General features: G+C 45.5%; 1 long non-coding RNA gene across 2 annotated transcripts; it reads right to left on the bottom strand.

Moving 5' to 3' along the window:
• Positions 1–789: 789 nt before the first annotated feature.
• On the bottom strand, positions 790–4,184 carry LOC129628024 (uncharacterized). 2 transcript variants are annotated; one of them, XR_008702694.1, is made up of 3 exons: positions 3,942–4,184; positions 3,051–3,163; positions 790–2,474 (listed from the first exon to the last, which is right to left on the bottom strand). It is a non-coding gene; the product is annotated as an uncharacterized LOC129628024 (long non-coding RNA). The 2 variants fall into 2 exon arrangements; XR_008702695.1 differs by having other exon boundaries at positions 3,929–4,184.
• Positions 4,185–17,160: the final 12,976 nt, after the last annotated feature.

The following is a 17,160-nucleotide window of genomic DNA, read 5'->3' on the forward strand; positions in this document are numbered from 1 at the left end:
CCGGAATCAAGATTAAATCTAGAGAGAAGAACTCTATTAATGGGACTCAAGATTGCATTAGCTTTTCAAGCATCTACACAGTTCTGTGGACTCATCATGAGCTTCAGGCTGGCTAAATTGCTTGGGTCTTTTTCCACATAGCCATCCTTAAGCAGGTCTTTTTCTTTGAGAATCTGAGCTGTAGATATTTTTGGAACCTGAGCATAGTGCCTATCAAGTTTAACTTCATTGGTTTTGGTCCATAAAATCTGTTGAGATCTTTTGATCTGAATTCTACCCTCCCACATATGAGCGAGGTTTCCCAGCTATCTGTTGCCTGGAACTTAAGTATGTAAGTCTTTCTCCAAGGAAGGTCTTCATCTGAGCCTCTGAAGAACATGCTGAATGAGTCAGATCCCTCTGTCAAACCACTGGAGACTTTCCTTGGCATTGATCTTTTAATCAATACTATTTAGATTTAGTCATTTAACAAATCTACCCAGGGAAGCCATTGCTGAGTCCATAACTCACCATCTAGGTCAAAGGATAACAGGGGAGGTTTTGAGAAACACTTAATGGAAATCCACATTCCCCTGGTTTACCAGTAAAGTGATCTTCTTGTTGTTTAGTCTCTAAGTTGTGTCTGACTCTTTGTGACCCCATGGACTGTAGCCTGCCAGGCTCCTCTGTCCATGGGTTTTCCCAGGTAAGAATCCTGAAGTTGGTTGCCTTTTTCTTCTACAGGGGATCTTCCCAACTCAGGGATCAAACCCATGTCACCTGCATTGGCAGGCAGATTCTTTTACCACTGAGATGCCAGGGAAGCCCACAATGATACTTATAAAGAGAATAAAATGAAACCAGTTTGTTATGACTCTTTCAAAGAGGATAGTATTTTTTATTTCTGCAGTTACAAAAGCAACCTAGGCTTATTATAGAAAATATGGAAAATAGAGAGAAAAAAAAATCTAGTATTCAGAAGAAAATTAAAACCAACCAAGCTCTAACCACCCAGGGATAATCTCAATTAACTGTTGCTATGTCTCTTTCCAGTATTTTATTATGCACATAAATTGAGTTATTAAAAAATATTTATTGAGTACCTTCTATACTCCAAGCATTGGTTTTAGGTGTAGGAATGAACAAAACAGGATCCTCCCACCCCACAAAAAAAAATCCCTGCCCACAAGAAGCTTACATTCTAGTAGAAGTTTATTAATGAATGAATAGTATTTTAAATACAATCTTTAGTAAAGACACTTTAAAAAGCATCCTGCATGTTTGTCCCAACTTGACATACTATCAGAACAACCATCCCTGGAATGACTTTGTGTTAATGGCCCCAGGCCAGCGCCTGAAGCTTCTTGTTTTCCTTACTAACTGTTCCCAATCTTCTCTTTAATCCTGCAATCTAGAAATTTGTGAGGAGTTGGTTATGAAGCTCAGCCGCTTATGGTTTCCAGCATGCAGCTTTCCCCTCGCTTTGAAAATTGGGACAAATGTGCTTATTGCCAGTCACTTGGCACCTCTTCCTTTAGACTATTTCTCTAAGATTACAGCTTGTAGTTTCCCCAGCCCCTCCTGTCTGGGAGGCATTTTTTCTAGGCTTGAAGACTTGAACTCTTTTACTGTCTCCTCGCCCATTGTACCTTTCAGGCTGTTTCTACTTGAGTTTATCCTACCCTTCCCAGACCTAGATTAGTCTCTGTGGAAGAAGAGAAGGTGGAAATAAAAGGAACTGAGAGGGTCTGCTCTCTCTGCTGTCAATTGACACGATGTCCTTGCTCCTCTTCTCCTTTTCTTCCTACCCTGAATTCGAAGATGAAAGATTATGGAGGAGCCCCAAGGAAAAGCTTTTTAATTTTCATTAGTCTCAAATGACTGTCTTTCCAAAAAAAATTCCTGATCATGTTCTTGTTGGGCTGAGTGATTGGTGTTTTCCTTTTGGATTTGCCCACTCTATCATTTTATAAATAAGGAAACTGAAGCTTATGTTTATAAATCTGATCCCAAACTGGAATTATAATATCCATTTGAGTCAACCTTGCAGTAGTTGAGGAAAAAAAAAAGTCTTATGAAAAACCAGATCACTAGGGGAGAAAAGGGACCACAGGAGAAATTTGACTGAGAACCCCTCTCATGGGGAAAGGGCAGTGGATTTCACTGAATGAGTCCCAGATTGTAGCAAGTTTTCCCTGATTGTAGATGTCCCATGGGGCCCATTCTGGTCCATTCTGCTTGGGGGAATGGCAAACCCCAACCCCTTTGCCTTCAGCTTTGGGGTCCCACCTGGGAGGCCAAACAGCTGGTTCTTCCCCACATGTGGGCTCCCCAGCCTTACTCTCTGCATTAGCTGAAGCCCTTCCTCAGGGGAGCTGCTGACAGCTTCCTTGGATTGGCTATTGACAATCATGCTGGGGCTTCTAAGCAGCTCCTTGTTAACCTTGAAAGATGACTATTTTCAGTTTTTTCTTTAATGGAGTCTCTGTCATCACCTGCAGATGGAAGCAAATGATTTAAGAGGTGAGTAAGTAGGAATTCTGTGACCTTTAAACAGAGAACCCTAGAATCAGTGGACACAGCTGAATTGCTACCTGACTTGCCTGTCTATATGCCCTGGCTCTATCCCCAGTTCATTGTGTTAGATAAGAGGTTTTCTGTTATCCTCCGAAGGGCTGAAATTACCAGGCAAGCTCAGGAGACATCTACAACACCATTCTCTGTAAACATCGTTTGCAAGTGCTGTGTTAGTACCAGACCTGGGCAGATGCCACCTTGGCATTGACAGTGCCATCGTGTAGGGCAAAGGGTGGGAGGGGAACCCAAAACATAAAAGTCGAGTTAATTTAGTCTAGTTAAATGTATCAATAAATAAAGCGGCTTTGCTTGTGTATTTTCTAAACCAAGACCAGGAAACATAAAATTCTCTGTAATAAATAATAAGAGAAAAACGTTGGTTTAGTTTTATAGCCAGAAGAGTCAGAAGAAAGCCAAGAAAAGGAGAAAAGATGGGGGTAGCGAGGAAAGGGAAGGAGATTGGAGACTGCGTGGGACAGGAAGACGGATGCTACCTTTTTAATCTTCTGTCTTGGAGATTATATCCATCAGCTGTTAACACTTGAAAGGTTTTCCCCCCAAACTCTAAATTCTTCAGGAGCAGAAACAAGGAGCATCAGTTCAGACTCTACTTTGTGGAAAGAATAATATGGTTTATTTCCAGGTAACAGCTCTACCTAGTACACTGATAGAACTCTGGTTCCATCCTATGCCTGATACCCCCAGACCCCTGGTCCTGATGCTCCTCCCTAAGTTGAATTCTGCTGGATTAGCCCTGGCCACAAGTCCCCTTCTGCATCCCCAGCCAGTGGAATTTGGACCCATCCCTTCCTTGCAGCAGAGTTGATAGACCAACTGCAGAACTGTAGTCAGCTTCTAACTGTTCACTCCAGAGTATACAGATGCCTGAATTTCTTCCACTTTAGCTATTTCTGCTCCTGTTTGCTAGTGCACATATTCATGCTAATGGAGGAATTTCAGGAGGTGCAATTGTCTTCCAACCTAAACTTGTTCCATGAATGCCTTCTGCAACAAAATGCTCCTGCGAAATGTCTGTGAATGTCTTCCCCAGCTGTTGAAGAAGGGATTTTATCATCTTCTGTGGGTTTAGACAGGAGAAGAGTTAACTTTGGGGTGAAGAGCTGCCTGAAAGACTCCCCCTTTTATCAGTAACAGTTTCCATCCCCAAGAAGGTTGGATCCTGTGTCCAGTCATTGAATGGACCTCAGACACAGCCCCTGAGGCTGAAGGTTGTTTTGTTTTAATTAACTATCTCCCCCCCATTATTTGTAGCCTATTCTTTTATGCTTTCCCCTGATTCCTGATCTTGTTTGCCACCCTTCATCGTTGGTTCTATCAGGCATTCCATCCTTCCCATCTTGATGACATCCACCTTTGATACAAACCCAGGCCTCAAGACCTCAGTTTCTTTTCCACTGGGAGCCTCAAGTCTCCATCCAGCTCTCATTAATAGTCTTAGGCTAGGGTCTTCCCTCTGCTCCAGGTTTCAGGACTTTAGCCAACAGCCCTTGCCCCCAACCACATTAAACAAGCAGTTGGCTCTCGCAAGATCTCTTCACTCCCTTCCTCGCACTTAATTTCAGACCGCAGCCGTCCCAGTATCCCCATGAACACCAAGTACCAGGGACTGGGTTAACGCCATGGAAAACCCCTCCTCTTTCTTTCTGCCTCCCACCCTCCTTTGTGAAAGCCAACTGCTGAGCATTTACCAACGTCGTTCGCAGCTGTGCTTCCTTTGAGCAGCTGAGGATGAAAGTTTCTCTACAGAGTAGAGATAGGTGCGCATGCAATCATATTGCTCTTAATCTCCATGAGGTTGTCAGGGGCCGGAAGCAGAGAGAGAACAGATATATTTAGCAACACAGAGAAGGCAATGGCACCCCACTCCAGTACTTTTGCCTAGAAAATCCCATGGACGGAGGAGCCTGGTAGGCTGCAGTCCATGGGGTCGCTAGAGTCAGACACGACTGAGCGACTTCACTTTCACTTTTCACTTTCCTGCATTGGAGAAGGAAATGGCAACCCACTCCAGTGTTCTTGCCTGGAGAATCCCAGGGACGGGGCAGTCTGGTGGGCTGCCGTCTATGGGGTTGCACAGAGTTGGACACGACTGAAGCGACTTAGCAGCAGCAGCAGCAGCAGCAGAGGGGTTCTAGGGGCAATGAGATCTGGAGGATCCTGAGCTTTGACTAAATAATCTGATTCCTTCAGGCGATGCTTCTCCAACATTCACATGCAGATAAATCACTTGGAGATTTGCTAACATGCAGATTCTGATTAACAAGGTCTATGGGAAGAAGTTTTGATGTGATGACAATATCAGAGGTCCCACCAGCCTGTGGAAGAGGCGTTCAATAATAAGGGGCTACATCTCCTACCCCACTCAGTTCTCAACTTGTTGCCATTGCTGGTTCCTTTTACCTGCCCGAAATTTATGATCTGTAAAATGAGAGTATAGATCTGCCTGGTCTCTCAGGCCTATGAATATGAAATGTTTGATATAATGTGTTATAGTTTGGTCAGCTCACATGTCACTCCTCTAACATCTTTCTGAATTCTCCAGTGGAAGTTCTCACTCTGAGCTCCCTTCATGCTTCAGTTCAATTCAGTTTAGAATAGTTCAATTCAGTATAACTCAGAAGCCTTCACTGAACATGTCAGGTTGTAAGTTTCTTTCTTTGAGCCTGAAGAGATGATGATGCCATTTACAGAAGTGGAAGATTTGGTTATACAAATGGAAGAGGAGACTTGGGGAGAAGATAACCAAGTTTCTTTTTTCCCCCACACATATTTATGTTATTTCAGTCCATAAATTTTCTTGATAACCAATTTATACTTGCCTAATATATGTCATATTCCTGTAATGTGTAGAGGTGGAGAGGCAGCTTGGCATGACAGCCTCTAGAGCCAGACCACACATGTTTGGAACTCAGCCTCGGTGTTCCCTAGCTGTGTGATCTTGGACATGCTACCTAATTTTTCTGTCCCTTAATTTTCTTGTCTTTAAGATGAGGATAATAGCACCCACCTCATAGGGTTGTTACGTTGTTAGAGTTGACATTTGTAAAGCACTTAGAATATTACTGATATTGGTATTTTAAAGAAATGTTTGTTCAAAAAATATATATCCTGGACGTGTCACCCAAGAAAAGTGAGGGTAGGAGATGTGGATTTGGGAACTGTCAGTATATACATGTTGTCAGGACTTAGGAGCAAAAGATATTTTCCAGGGAGAATGTCAGCTGCAGAATGAATGGTAAAGAGAGAAAATGGAGTCTTTAGGGAGTACCGATGTTTAGGGGGTCAGCAGAGGGAGAGGATTCAATAAAGGAGACTTAGGAGTGGTCTCAGAAGTAAAGATAACCCAGGAGAAAGTGAAATCAGAAACTAAGTAGGTAGAGAATTTCAAGAAATGGGCTGCAGTCAACAGTGACAAACGCCATGGCAACATCCAATAAGATAAAGAACAAAGCAGAGCCAGTTGTTCATACGGCTAATAAAGCGTGTTTCAGGCTACGTATAATTCCTCTTTCTGCCTGTCTTTACCCACTAAGCTTTGAGTCCTCAGCATAGAGGTTCGAGTTTATTATTCAGCCCCGTACACCCAGGGGCTTGCACGTGCCTGCAGCACAGCAGGCTTGCTCTGTGTTGCTGAAATCTTATTTTCGTAGCTAGACTTTCTAATGACACTGGTTCCTTAGTAGCCCACGTCACCCTGCTTGTCTACTAAATAATGGGACAATCAACAAAGTGGAGAGAATTTCAATTCTTTCTTCTTGAGGTCTGCAAGAACAGTCTTGCTCAGTACTGGGTATCCTTTCCACTGAGCTTGGACCATTGCAGAAATTGAGATGAGGTCTTAGGAGGTGTGGGGTGGGGAAGAACTGGTGGGGAAAATCTCAGACAAGGCCATCTTAATGGCATTCCTAGCATCTCCATGCAGTAATGGCAGCTCTCCCTACTCGCCCCATGTGCACCAGCGTGTTCTCACAGCTTGTGTGCAAGTCTGGACCTGAAAGTCTGTGTGCTTCCAATGGCTTTCTGATAACTGTCATCTTTGCCCCATAGGAGACCAACTGACCACATATGGGTGGTGCTGACGTTTAAGGCCCCATCCAAACTCAAGATTCTGGCCTGGGCGGCTCCTGAAGGGGATAGTGGAGCAGAGCCCAAGAGCTTCTCTAGGTGGAGTCCGACGATGGCTAAGGGGGAATTTCTGGGCATGCAGCTCTGAGCTGGGTGTTTCAGCTTCTGCAGGGTTGTAGGATTAATTGAGACAGGCAGGGAGGGAGGCTGGAAAGCTGAAAGAGGGCGGGTGGGGTGTGTGTGTGTGTGTGGGTTGTAGGACTGCAGAGCCCCCTGCTGAGAAATTGTAAGGAATAGGGGTGTGGGCTGGGATGTGTGGGGAGCTCTGATTCACGCAAGTGTTGACAAATAGGCTAGATTCCTTTAACGCCGCTGGACTTTGCTCTTTCAGGATGTACAGCCAGCGTCAGCACACTGCTAATGGGGCTTTGAGAGTCTCCTTTTGATGAGCGCGTCCCAGAAAGCAGGTATTAGCCATTTCTGCTGGGGAGGCAATGAAGGCATTTGCAGCTGAAATCGGCTTTCCTGGATGCCCTAATAAAGCAGAGACTTTCAAAGCCCCATTAGCGGTGTGCTGACTGCAGCTTTACATCTGTACTAGCCCAGTTCAAGAGCAGAGCATTGGACATTCACATCCCAAACCCCAAGGAATGAACTGCCTTCAGACAGAAGTCAGCTTCTTTTCCATCAGTAGTCTGTGAGCTCCTTGGGAGAGAGACTTTGTCTCCCTACCTTGGGGGATGCTAGTTCGGTACCTAGCCCAAAATAGACTCTTAATAAACGCTGACAGAATTGGCAAATGTCTTTGGAAGGTGGGGAGTCTTCTGTTCAGGGGAGTTGGAGCATCACGTTATGAACAGTTCCTTGCATGGTGTTGGCCCTTGGTAAGCACTCAGTATGTGCTTATGAGATGAGTGAATGCAGGGAGGGCTAAAGGGGAAGGGGAGGGCAGAGATGGGGACTGATAAGGAAAAGTAGCTTTTTCCTCGGCCTTCCATCTGCCAGTGCGTCGCTGCATGCTCAGTCACTTCAGTCATGTCTGACTCTTTGAGATTCCACGGATTGTAGCTCTCCAGGCTCCTCTGTCCATGGGATTTTCCAGGCAAGAATACTGGAGTGGGTTCCCATGCCCTCCTCCAGGGGATCTTCCCGACCCAGGGATCCAACCTGTGTGTCTTAACGTCTCCTGCATTGGCAGGGAGATTCTTTACTGCTAGTGCCACCTGGGAAGCCCCACACCTGCAAGTAGGAAGACTTTCTTTCTCCCTTAGCCAGAAATAGCTAAGCTTCTCTACTAAGTAGCAGACCCCATGGTCTCCCTGTCTCCCTGGAGTGAATGAAGGCAGTGGACCTTTCTCTTTTTAAGTCCTAAATGTGGGGAGTGGCATTTGGACAGGGAGGCCCTTGTTGTTGGGCTCTTTACAAATTGTGTATGCCAAGGAACTAACAGAGATGGGGTGATAGTCCTTCTGGATGAGATAACTAAGCCTCTCAGAAGCAGTGTGCCTTGTCCAGATTAACACAGATGTAAATGATGGTGCCAGAATTGAAATCCAAGTCGGTCTGCCTTCCAAGCTCCCATCTCTCTAACCACCTCCCACTTTCCCTCTGACCACAGATCCCTCTGAGGCTGTCACTCTGAATGTCAACTGTTTCTAAACAGACGACCTTCTCCACCTGCCTGACTCATGGGCACATGCCCTTAGTTAGGGAGTGGTCTAGAGGGGGATCCTCATCTCAGGTATCCATCAGCTTCTTCCCCTTCCATGATCCAAGGCAAATTCCTGGGGGCGGGAGTGACAGATGGATCAGTGCAGCAGACCTTCTAGTCTTCGGTTTCCAGGGACCAGCCAGTATTTCTCCAGGTGGATATGCCCTCCTCACCTCTCATCTCTTCTTTCTGAATGCATGCAGTTCCAGACAAGGCTTTCCAAGAAGTTCTGGAGAGGAAAATAAATAATAAACAAACAAATGGACTGAAATAGATAAATACATAAACACCTACCAGCTTGCCCTTGCACGCTCATTCTTGGTTTGACTCGGAACGTGCCGGGTCCCCGAAAGGTCTTTCTTGGGTCTGCCGCTGGTGTGTGACTGCAGCTCTGGGCCCCATCATTCTGCTTGAATATTTCCAGTCAGGGTTTAGTCACTGCCCATCTTTGAGAGTCCTCTAATCAGAGAAATTAACTCTCATCAGACACAGGAATTAATCTTTGTTAGTGTTGTTGTCAGTCTAACTTTGCCTTCCTTGGCGCCAGAAGAGGGGGATGCCCCAGGAGGGAGTCATTGCCACCACCGCCAAGGGCCTCACTGGGGACATCTGGGGCTTCACCCAGAGAATAGAGACTGGCCCCTCCTCCTGCACACAGGGTATGTGGTTCCCTGAGGAGCTGTGTCCTGGGGTTGAGCACTGAGCAGCGCTGTGTTGAGGGACTGCAATATGCGAGTTATGTAATGGTGGCTGAAAGAGAACTGGGGCTTTGGGAAGGATGTTTCCAAAGCGAAATGGCAACCAGCTAGGACTCTTAGATGATGATCCACAATGGAGGGAATTGACTGTTAACCAGTTTGCCAAACTATAGACCCGTCTTTTGAAGCCAGCCTTCAATGGATGTGTGTGTATATGGTGGGGACAGACCCTCGGTTGCATTTGTGAAAAGTCTGGAGCCAGCTTCGGGTTTCTCAGCATCATACCATCTCCAGGCACAGAGACGGCACAATGCGAAGAATATCAGGTTGCTACAGCATAAACAAACATGACATTAATACAGTCTCCTGCAATATCTATTTCCTATCATCTCATTTGCTCATGAAAACTGTATTATGGAGAATCGTCTGTTAGTATCACACTTATTCACACCTCAACGCTTGGTTTTGTCAGTGTCAAGCCATCTGCAGACGCCTCAGTAGTCACCAGTTGTCATCAGTGTTCTAGAGCAGATTTCCATTTTAAATTACAACATTCTCCTGCTTAAATGCTTCTTTTCTCAGGCTTAGAAAATCTCAGGGTCTTTGTTTCTGAGTGGGGGTGCTAAGGAAAGCACTGGGAATCAGAAAAGAGGACATTCATCTTGGTTTGTTACCGTGTATTTTGTGACCTGGGTAAAGTCCCTTCTTTTTCTCTGGTCCTCAGCTTCCGCATTCATAAAATGTGGTTATTTGATGAGATTTGCAGCTACTGAGAAAGCAGAGCAGGGGAATGGCTTTAACTATTTGTGATGGGGAAAGAAGGGGGTCATAACTTTTTTATAATGTGGGGCACAGTGACTGGAACTTATGCCACTTCCAAGGGCACATATCAGAGCCACAGGAGTATCCCACCTGGATAGGGCTCTCTGTTTCACACTCTCCATTTCTTGGATGATTGCTTTCTCTGCTTCTGGGATTTAAAAAAAAAGAAAAGAAAAAAATTCTTCGAGATAAGTCACTTTCTCATTGGCCTGTGACATGCTACATGAACCATCTATATTATGGATGCAACCATGGATGCCGCCAACGTTGATTCATACCTTAGTGACCTCGTGGATCACTGACAGCCATGCCACCTGGCAGGCTGCCTGGAATTCACCAGGGCCTGTCAGAAGCCCCAGCTGTACCTCCATTTTTGTGACCACAGGCCGGGTGGCCACCCTTGAGTTTCAAGCCTACCTACCATTGTCAGTCTGAGGAACAATCACATCCTCAAATCAAGAGTCAGTAATTCTAAGAGGAGCATTGCTGCTCATGGAACTGAGTGGCAACTTGCAGAAGTACAATGAGATAACAAAGTCTCTTTCAGACATCTTTTCATAATTCAAAGCCCCAGGTAGCCGATAAACAATGCACCGCCAGCCTGCCGGAGTTCTTGCTATCTTGTTGACTGAAGCATTCATTGTGAGGCTTCCCAGGTATCTTATTATGGGGGAAAGGAGGACTCTGACCACTTCTGCATAGTGTAGATTAATCTGCAGACGGCACGACATCTTTACTTTGTGGTCTTTGTCTCATCGGGTGTCATGAGGGAGGGTGAGCAGCTTTCTCTGGTTTTGAACACTTGCTTTTTAATCTTTTTTGCTGCCTTTGATTTTTACTTTCAGCTCCAGGGAAGACAGGTTGTCATGGATAGAGCCTCGTGCCCAGTGTAGCACACTGTGTGCTGGAGGAGCATCCCTCTGAACACTCACCAGTGGGTTCAGTGCCAAGGTTACCGAATCTCCTTCCTTGGCCTTCATGCTCAAATGATCTCATCAGATCAAACAAGGAACACAGCTACAGACCCACCCAAAACAACCACCTCTGCCACCAGTGCAATCCTGAAACTCCTCCCACACGTCGAGTTTCAGGCAATGGAAGAAGGATCAAAGGCTGAGTGATAACAGATCATTGTCATTTTCTGAGAACATGGGTACCATTGGCAGTAGAAAAAGTCACTATTTCCCAAACTTACAAACTGACCCCTTATTTAGGGTCTGGGTCTTAAATAATGCCACAGATGTAAAATATAATAGCAATGGGACTAACATCGGTTTGAAATAAGCTTTCCCTTTTTGTTCTTTTTCTGTGATTTTTGAGAATCAGCAAGCAATGCTATAGAGGAAAACAGTGGTTTTGAAATCAGAGTGAAAACTGAGTTTCTACCATCTCTGTGTCCCCATTTACAAATCTGTAAAGTGGGGATAGTAATGCCTTCTTTTCTCTTGTTTAGAGGTTAAAGTGTATGTAAAGAGTCAAGCACATAGTAGGTACTCAGTAAATGGAAGCGCTACTTATATGGGAGCACAATGAGAACATTTGATGCCAAGATGTTCTGTTGCTTTTTTGGTTCAGATTTGCCAAAAGCTACCAGTATAGGTTTAGTAATATATTTGGTCTGTGAGTAACAAAGTGGGAAGATTTCTCTGCCTGGGGGCTCCCTGTGATTTTTCAGGAAGATGCAACCAGTAAAGAAATCCTTACTATTTTTCTAGGTCGGAAGGACTATTGCTGGTGTGGGTCCTGCATTGTGAGATTTGTCTGACTTGAAAAAGAATATTGGCCACAATCCCTTATCAAACCCCCATGGGGCCAGATGTGTTTCAGAATTTAGAATTCTTTAGATTTTTGAAAAGTAATATGCTACAGATCTTAGATGTTACATAAAATCTGCAGCAGAGTCAGGAGCTGCAACTTGGAAAAACCATGCCGATTTCTGCAGCAAATATTCATCTGAAGCAGAATAAATGAGGTCTACAAAGAAACCCAGGTCAGTTTGGGTCAGGTTTTATTGCCAAATGAGTTACAATGGATCTTTCAATATTCAGTGCTTTTAGGTTTCAAAATTGCAGATCGGTGGTTTATAATAATACTAGAGATGATGATGAATAATAACAACAGTTGCATGTAATAAGTATTCTTCTGGTACCAGAGATTCTAAGTGCCTTACATATAATTTCTTATTTACTTTCCAACAGCAGTCCTGGCAGTTGGTATTATTACCTTCCTTTTAGTGAGAAAGCAAATCAACTCAGAGATATTAAGAAACTTGACCAGGGTCACACAGACAGTCAATGGCAGCCTTAGGATTTGAACTTAGATCCAACCTGATTGCAAAGTCAATGCTGGTAGAAATACAGGTTAATGCTTTTCTCTGCATGGTGGGAGGTTGTCTCACACTGGACTGCCGAAAATTCATCTTGTGGATGATGGAATATTTGCAGGGCTATTTTAGCTCTGTGATTTGAGCCAGGCTGAAAGTGTCTTAAAGATGCGTGTGTGTGTGTGTGTGTATGTATGTGTGTGTGCACGCGTGTGCACTCAGTCACTCAGTTGTGTCCAACTCTTTGCAACTCCATGGACTATGTAGCCCGCCAGGCTCCTCTGTCCATGTGATTCTCCAGGCAAGAATACTAGAGTGGGGTGCCATTTTCTCCTCCAGGGGATCTTCCTGACCCAGGGATCGAACACGCATCTCCTGAATTAGCAGGTGGATTCTTTACCACTGAGCCACTAGGAAAGACCTAAAGAGGCTAGCATCTGAGAGGAATAAAGGGAAAAGAGGTAAGTGGGGCATAGGTGACCTAAATCTGGCTGTTGCAATACTGGAAGCCAACTATGCAAGCCCATCCCAGACAGCTTTTGACCTTGGTCTGATTTCCTACCCTTAAAGAAAAGCTTCCTTCAGTTTCAAGTGGCCTTCCTGGTAACTTAGCTGTTCAGAAAGGCTAAGTGACCCACCTCAGCCTCAGCCCTGTGTGTGACCTCTATTGTGTGGGTTGAGTACTACAGAGGAAAAAAATCCTAATGAGCTTTAATGGGGGAGGAAATGGCCATCCTAAAAATAACGCTCAGCCCTGTGGAGTAATGACATCATTAGCCAACCCCAGCCTTGACGGATTCTAAGCACTTTTGACCAGACATTTTATTTTAGCACAAGATGTATCAAGCAGCTCTATTATGCTTGTCAGCCCAAGCAAGGGTGGCGAGGCAAGAATTAAGTGAAAGGCGCCTGAGAAGGGCCGTGACACTTGCTTTAATCACATTTTACATAATTGGGAGAGTTGCTATTTCCGAATCTTTGGCCGGTAGGTCTTCATGACCACAACAAAATAGATATGGGAAGAGAAGAAATTCCATCCTCTGGAGAGGAGTTGGTGTTCTGATTTAATTCTAGGTCTTGGGGAGGAGAAGGGGCCTGGGGAACTGGGTTAACCAGGAGCTGCCGAGACAGTAGTGGGTGTCACGGTGATCTCCTCCTCCCCAGGGTTATCCTTCTCTCTCTTTTTTAAAAATTTTAAAAAGATTTATTTGTTTGTGACTGTGCTGGGTCTTTGTTGCTGTAGACGGGCTTTCTTTAGTTGAAGCAAGTTGGGGCTACTCTCTCTAGATGTGATCCTCAGATTTCTCATTCCAGTGGCTTCTCTTGTTGCAGATCACTGGCTCTAGGCACGTTGGCCTCAGTGGTTGAAGCATGCAGGTTCAGTTGCTCCATGGCATGTGGAATTTTCCCAGACAGGGATCAAACCCATGTCCCTGCATTGGCAGGTGGATTCTTAACCACTGGACCACCAGGGAAGCCTTCCATCTTTCTTTAGCTAAGAAGGTGTGAGCGTCTTCCTGTGGTCCCAGCCCTAGTAGGGCTCTTAGGACTGTGCATGAAATAACAGTTTGTAATTTCATCTGTCCTTCATGAGATCACAAACTCCATGAGAGCAAGATTGGGTTCATCCAGACCTTCATTCCAGCGCTCAGCAAAATGCCTGGCAAATAGCAGGATGCTCACTAAAAAATGCTCATTTAGATCAGTGACTTTGAATTTGTTAATATTAATAAATGGTGATGGGTGATGTTGGACATATGTTTATTCACCTATAAGGATGGAAGAGGAAGCCAGTCCTTCTCCAAGATGGTAGAGCAGTGACATATCCCCTGGGCTGGGAGCAAAGATCCTGGATCCTGTGGTTTTCTGGCAACTCAGGCTACCTTCATGTAAGTAATGATAAAACCCTTTGTGTCTCCCAGGTTCACAGAGGGACTGGAGGAATAAATGACATTCAACCTAATTATGGTTTCGAGGTAACTCAGCCTACTATCGAATCTCAGATCTAAAGGATCTTCCCTTCTCCATCAGCAGGCATGGCCATGGGATTCTTATGGGTTCACAGCCCCAAGGAGGCAGGGAAGGTGAGGAGTGGCCACTCTTTGTGTCTTCTAGCCACGTCCTGTTTCTTCTCCCCAGAACAAAACGACAGCTTCAGCGCCTCCCTCTCTCCCCGCTTCCTCTGCCCTCCTTTCCCACTCGCAGTCCTCACTCAGCCTTCCCCTCTCTTCACTCTGGCCCCCCGGGGCCTGTCATAATTAGAAAAGGAGGAAGGAGGGGAGCCATCCTAGCCCACCGGGGCTTCCGAGGGAGTTAGGGCTGCGTGCTGGGGACACGGGGCTGCCGAGGTGTCCGTGTCTTTCTTCTCTTCCAGTCATGGTGCATCCCAACACAGGCAGACCCTGTCCTCAAGTCAAGGAGGATCCAAGGCCAGGAACATGGCTTTGCATGTAGATATGTGTATAGAGAAATGTGTGTGTATTAAGATGTGTTACAACTGCGGGTGTGAATGTATGATGTGTCATGCCATTGGGGAGCCATGTAGCAAAGGTGGTTTTTATCCGATAACTTTAATCTATGTCAACTTTGGGAGTTCAGCTGAACTCCCTTTTTCAGCTCTCTCACTGCTCCCCCAGACCTCCCTTCTCCGTTAATAATAAAGGAAGCAGTAGATAGAGTTGACGCTCAGAGCCACTCTAAATCTTTCCTCCCTTCTCCCATGACTATGTGTTGGCCTGAGCTGAGTACATCAGGCTCGGTGAGTCACACGCAGGACCGGGATGCAGGCTGTTTCAGCTTCCGCTGGACCAGTGTCTCACTCCTGGGCTGGCATTTTCCTGGGGGTGCTAAAAGGATCATTAATCTGTCTCCTTGCTATTTTTCTGCCCCAGCCAAGGGAATGACTCTGGCCTATAAATCGGCTCAGTACAGAGTGAGAAACTCAAGGAGGGATCCAGTAAGAAGGAAAATAACCACTTAGGAAGGATATAGACCTGAGGTATGGGACCCGGAAAATCAGAGGAAGGAAGAAGAGTGATCTTTTGAGGAAATAACAAGAAGAGAGAAAAATTGTACCAATCCAGCAGGGCCAGATCTGGGACAAAGGAGATCTAGATTCTGATCTTCAAGATGTTATTCTAAGCTTCTTGTTTCAGCTAATCTCGCTGGGCTACAACTAGGCCATCTGTTCAGGTGGGCTCTCTCCAGGTCTTGCTCAGCCTTGTGCCTTCCTGGGAACTAGAGCATGTGCAGAGAAACAAAACAAATTCATACATGCAAATGACTCCAAGCCTATATATTTACTCCTGCAAGTTAATTAATCAAAAGTACCCATGGTAAAGACTTCTAAGGTGCACCGGGAATGCTGGGGGGCAGAGTGGCCAGTGGAATGGGTCTGGAATCAGATGTGTTCCTAGTTTTCTCTGGATTTCTGGATCTGTTGTTGTTCAGTCACCAAGTCATGTCTGACTCTTTGTGACCCCATAGGCTGCAGCATGCCAGGCTTTCCTGTCCCTCACCATCTCCTGGAGTTTGTCCAAGTTCATGTCCATTGAATCAGTGATTGCATCCAACCATCTCATCCTCTGTTGCCCTCTTCTCCTCCTTCCATCAATCTTTCCCAGCATCAGGGTCTTTTCCGGTCCATTAACGCTTGGCCAGCACCTCAGTTTCCTCACCCTTTAAGGTCAGTTTGAACTCCAGACTTCTGTGATGATGCCTGCTGTCTCCACAGTGGTAGGAAGCACTCACATCTCTCAGGGACTCTCCAATATCTTGGCTGTCACTGACAGGAGCCACAGCTAGAAGGGAGAAGGGGAGGCCTTAAAGGGGTCCAACACTCCACATCTCACTCAAGCTCATTGCTCTCCAGGCTGTATGGGCTGGAGCACTCCCTCCTGGGACTAAGTCTGCTCTAGGGGCTGTTATCTTCTGAGAGTCAGCTTGGTGGTTTCAAGAGCTCAGGCTCTAGAAAGAGATGTATTTGGGTTTTAAAGTCATTCACGAGTTATGTGGCCCCTGGGGAGATCCTAAGCATGTCTGAGGTCCTGTAACCACATCTGTAAATTCAAAGTGTTAGTCATTCAGTCATGTCTGACTCTTTGTGGCCCTATAGACTGTAGCCTGTCAGGCTTCTCTGTCCATGGGATTCTCCAGGCAAGGATACTGGAGTGGGTTGCCATTTCCTTCACCAGGGGATCTTTCCAACCCAGGAATTGAACCCAGGTCTCCTGCATTTCAGGTGAAAAGGATCACAATACCTACCTTGTTGGTTTCTTGTGTTAGAGAGAATGTATAGAGAACACCTAGCAGAGTGGCTGGAACACGGAGGCACTCGATGAACAATTATTATTACTATCATGGGAGCAGTGGAGTTGAAACTGGGAAAGAGAGAGGAGTAATGGGAATGAAGGTCCCCTTCAGGCAGCTATGTCATAGACCAAGTAGTGTGTTCACACATCTGTGCTTGCGCATAGGTCTGACTGTGTGTGTAATTGTGTGTGACAGTGAGTGCATATGTGTGTGAAAGAATGTTTAAGAACAACGCATACATGTGCAGGGAGCTTAACTCGTGCTCTGTGATGACCTAGAGGGGTGGGATGAGGGGGGAGGGAGGCTCAAGCGGGAGGGGACATATGTATACACATAGCTGATTTACTTCCTTGTACAGCAAAAACTAACACAACATTGTAAAGCAATTGTACTCCAATAAAGAATATGTGTATGTGTGCATACATACATGAATGTGTGAATACACACTTGTCTGTGTGTGAGCATGTGAGTGTATCTGTGTGTCTGCTGGGGCGGAGATACTTCCTAGTTCTCCAAATGGACCTCACCTTTTTACTCGCCTCTCCTTCTACCTGGAGGGTGCTTTACTCCCCACCTTTCTACGAATTTATCAAGATTCAACTCAGGCCGCCTCTTTGTAGCATCTCTGAACTCTTTGGGAAAAGTTGCTCATT

This window comes from Bubalus kerabau, chromosome 15, assembly GCF_029407905.1.
Source record: "Bubalus kerabau isolate K-KA32 ecotype Philippines breed swamp buffalo chromosome 15, PCC_UOA_SB_1v2, whole genome shotgun sequence".
NCBI lineage: Eukaryota > Metazoa > Chordata > Mammalia > Artiodactyla > Bovidae > Bubalus > Bubalus kerabau.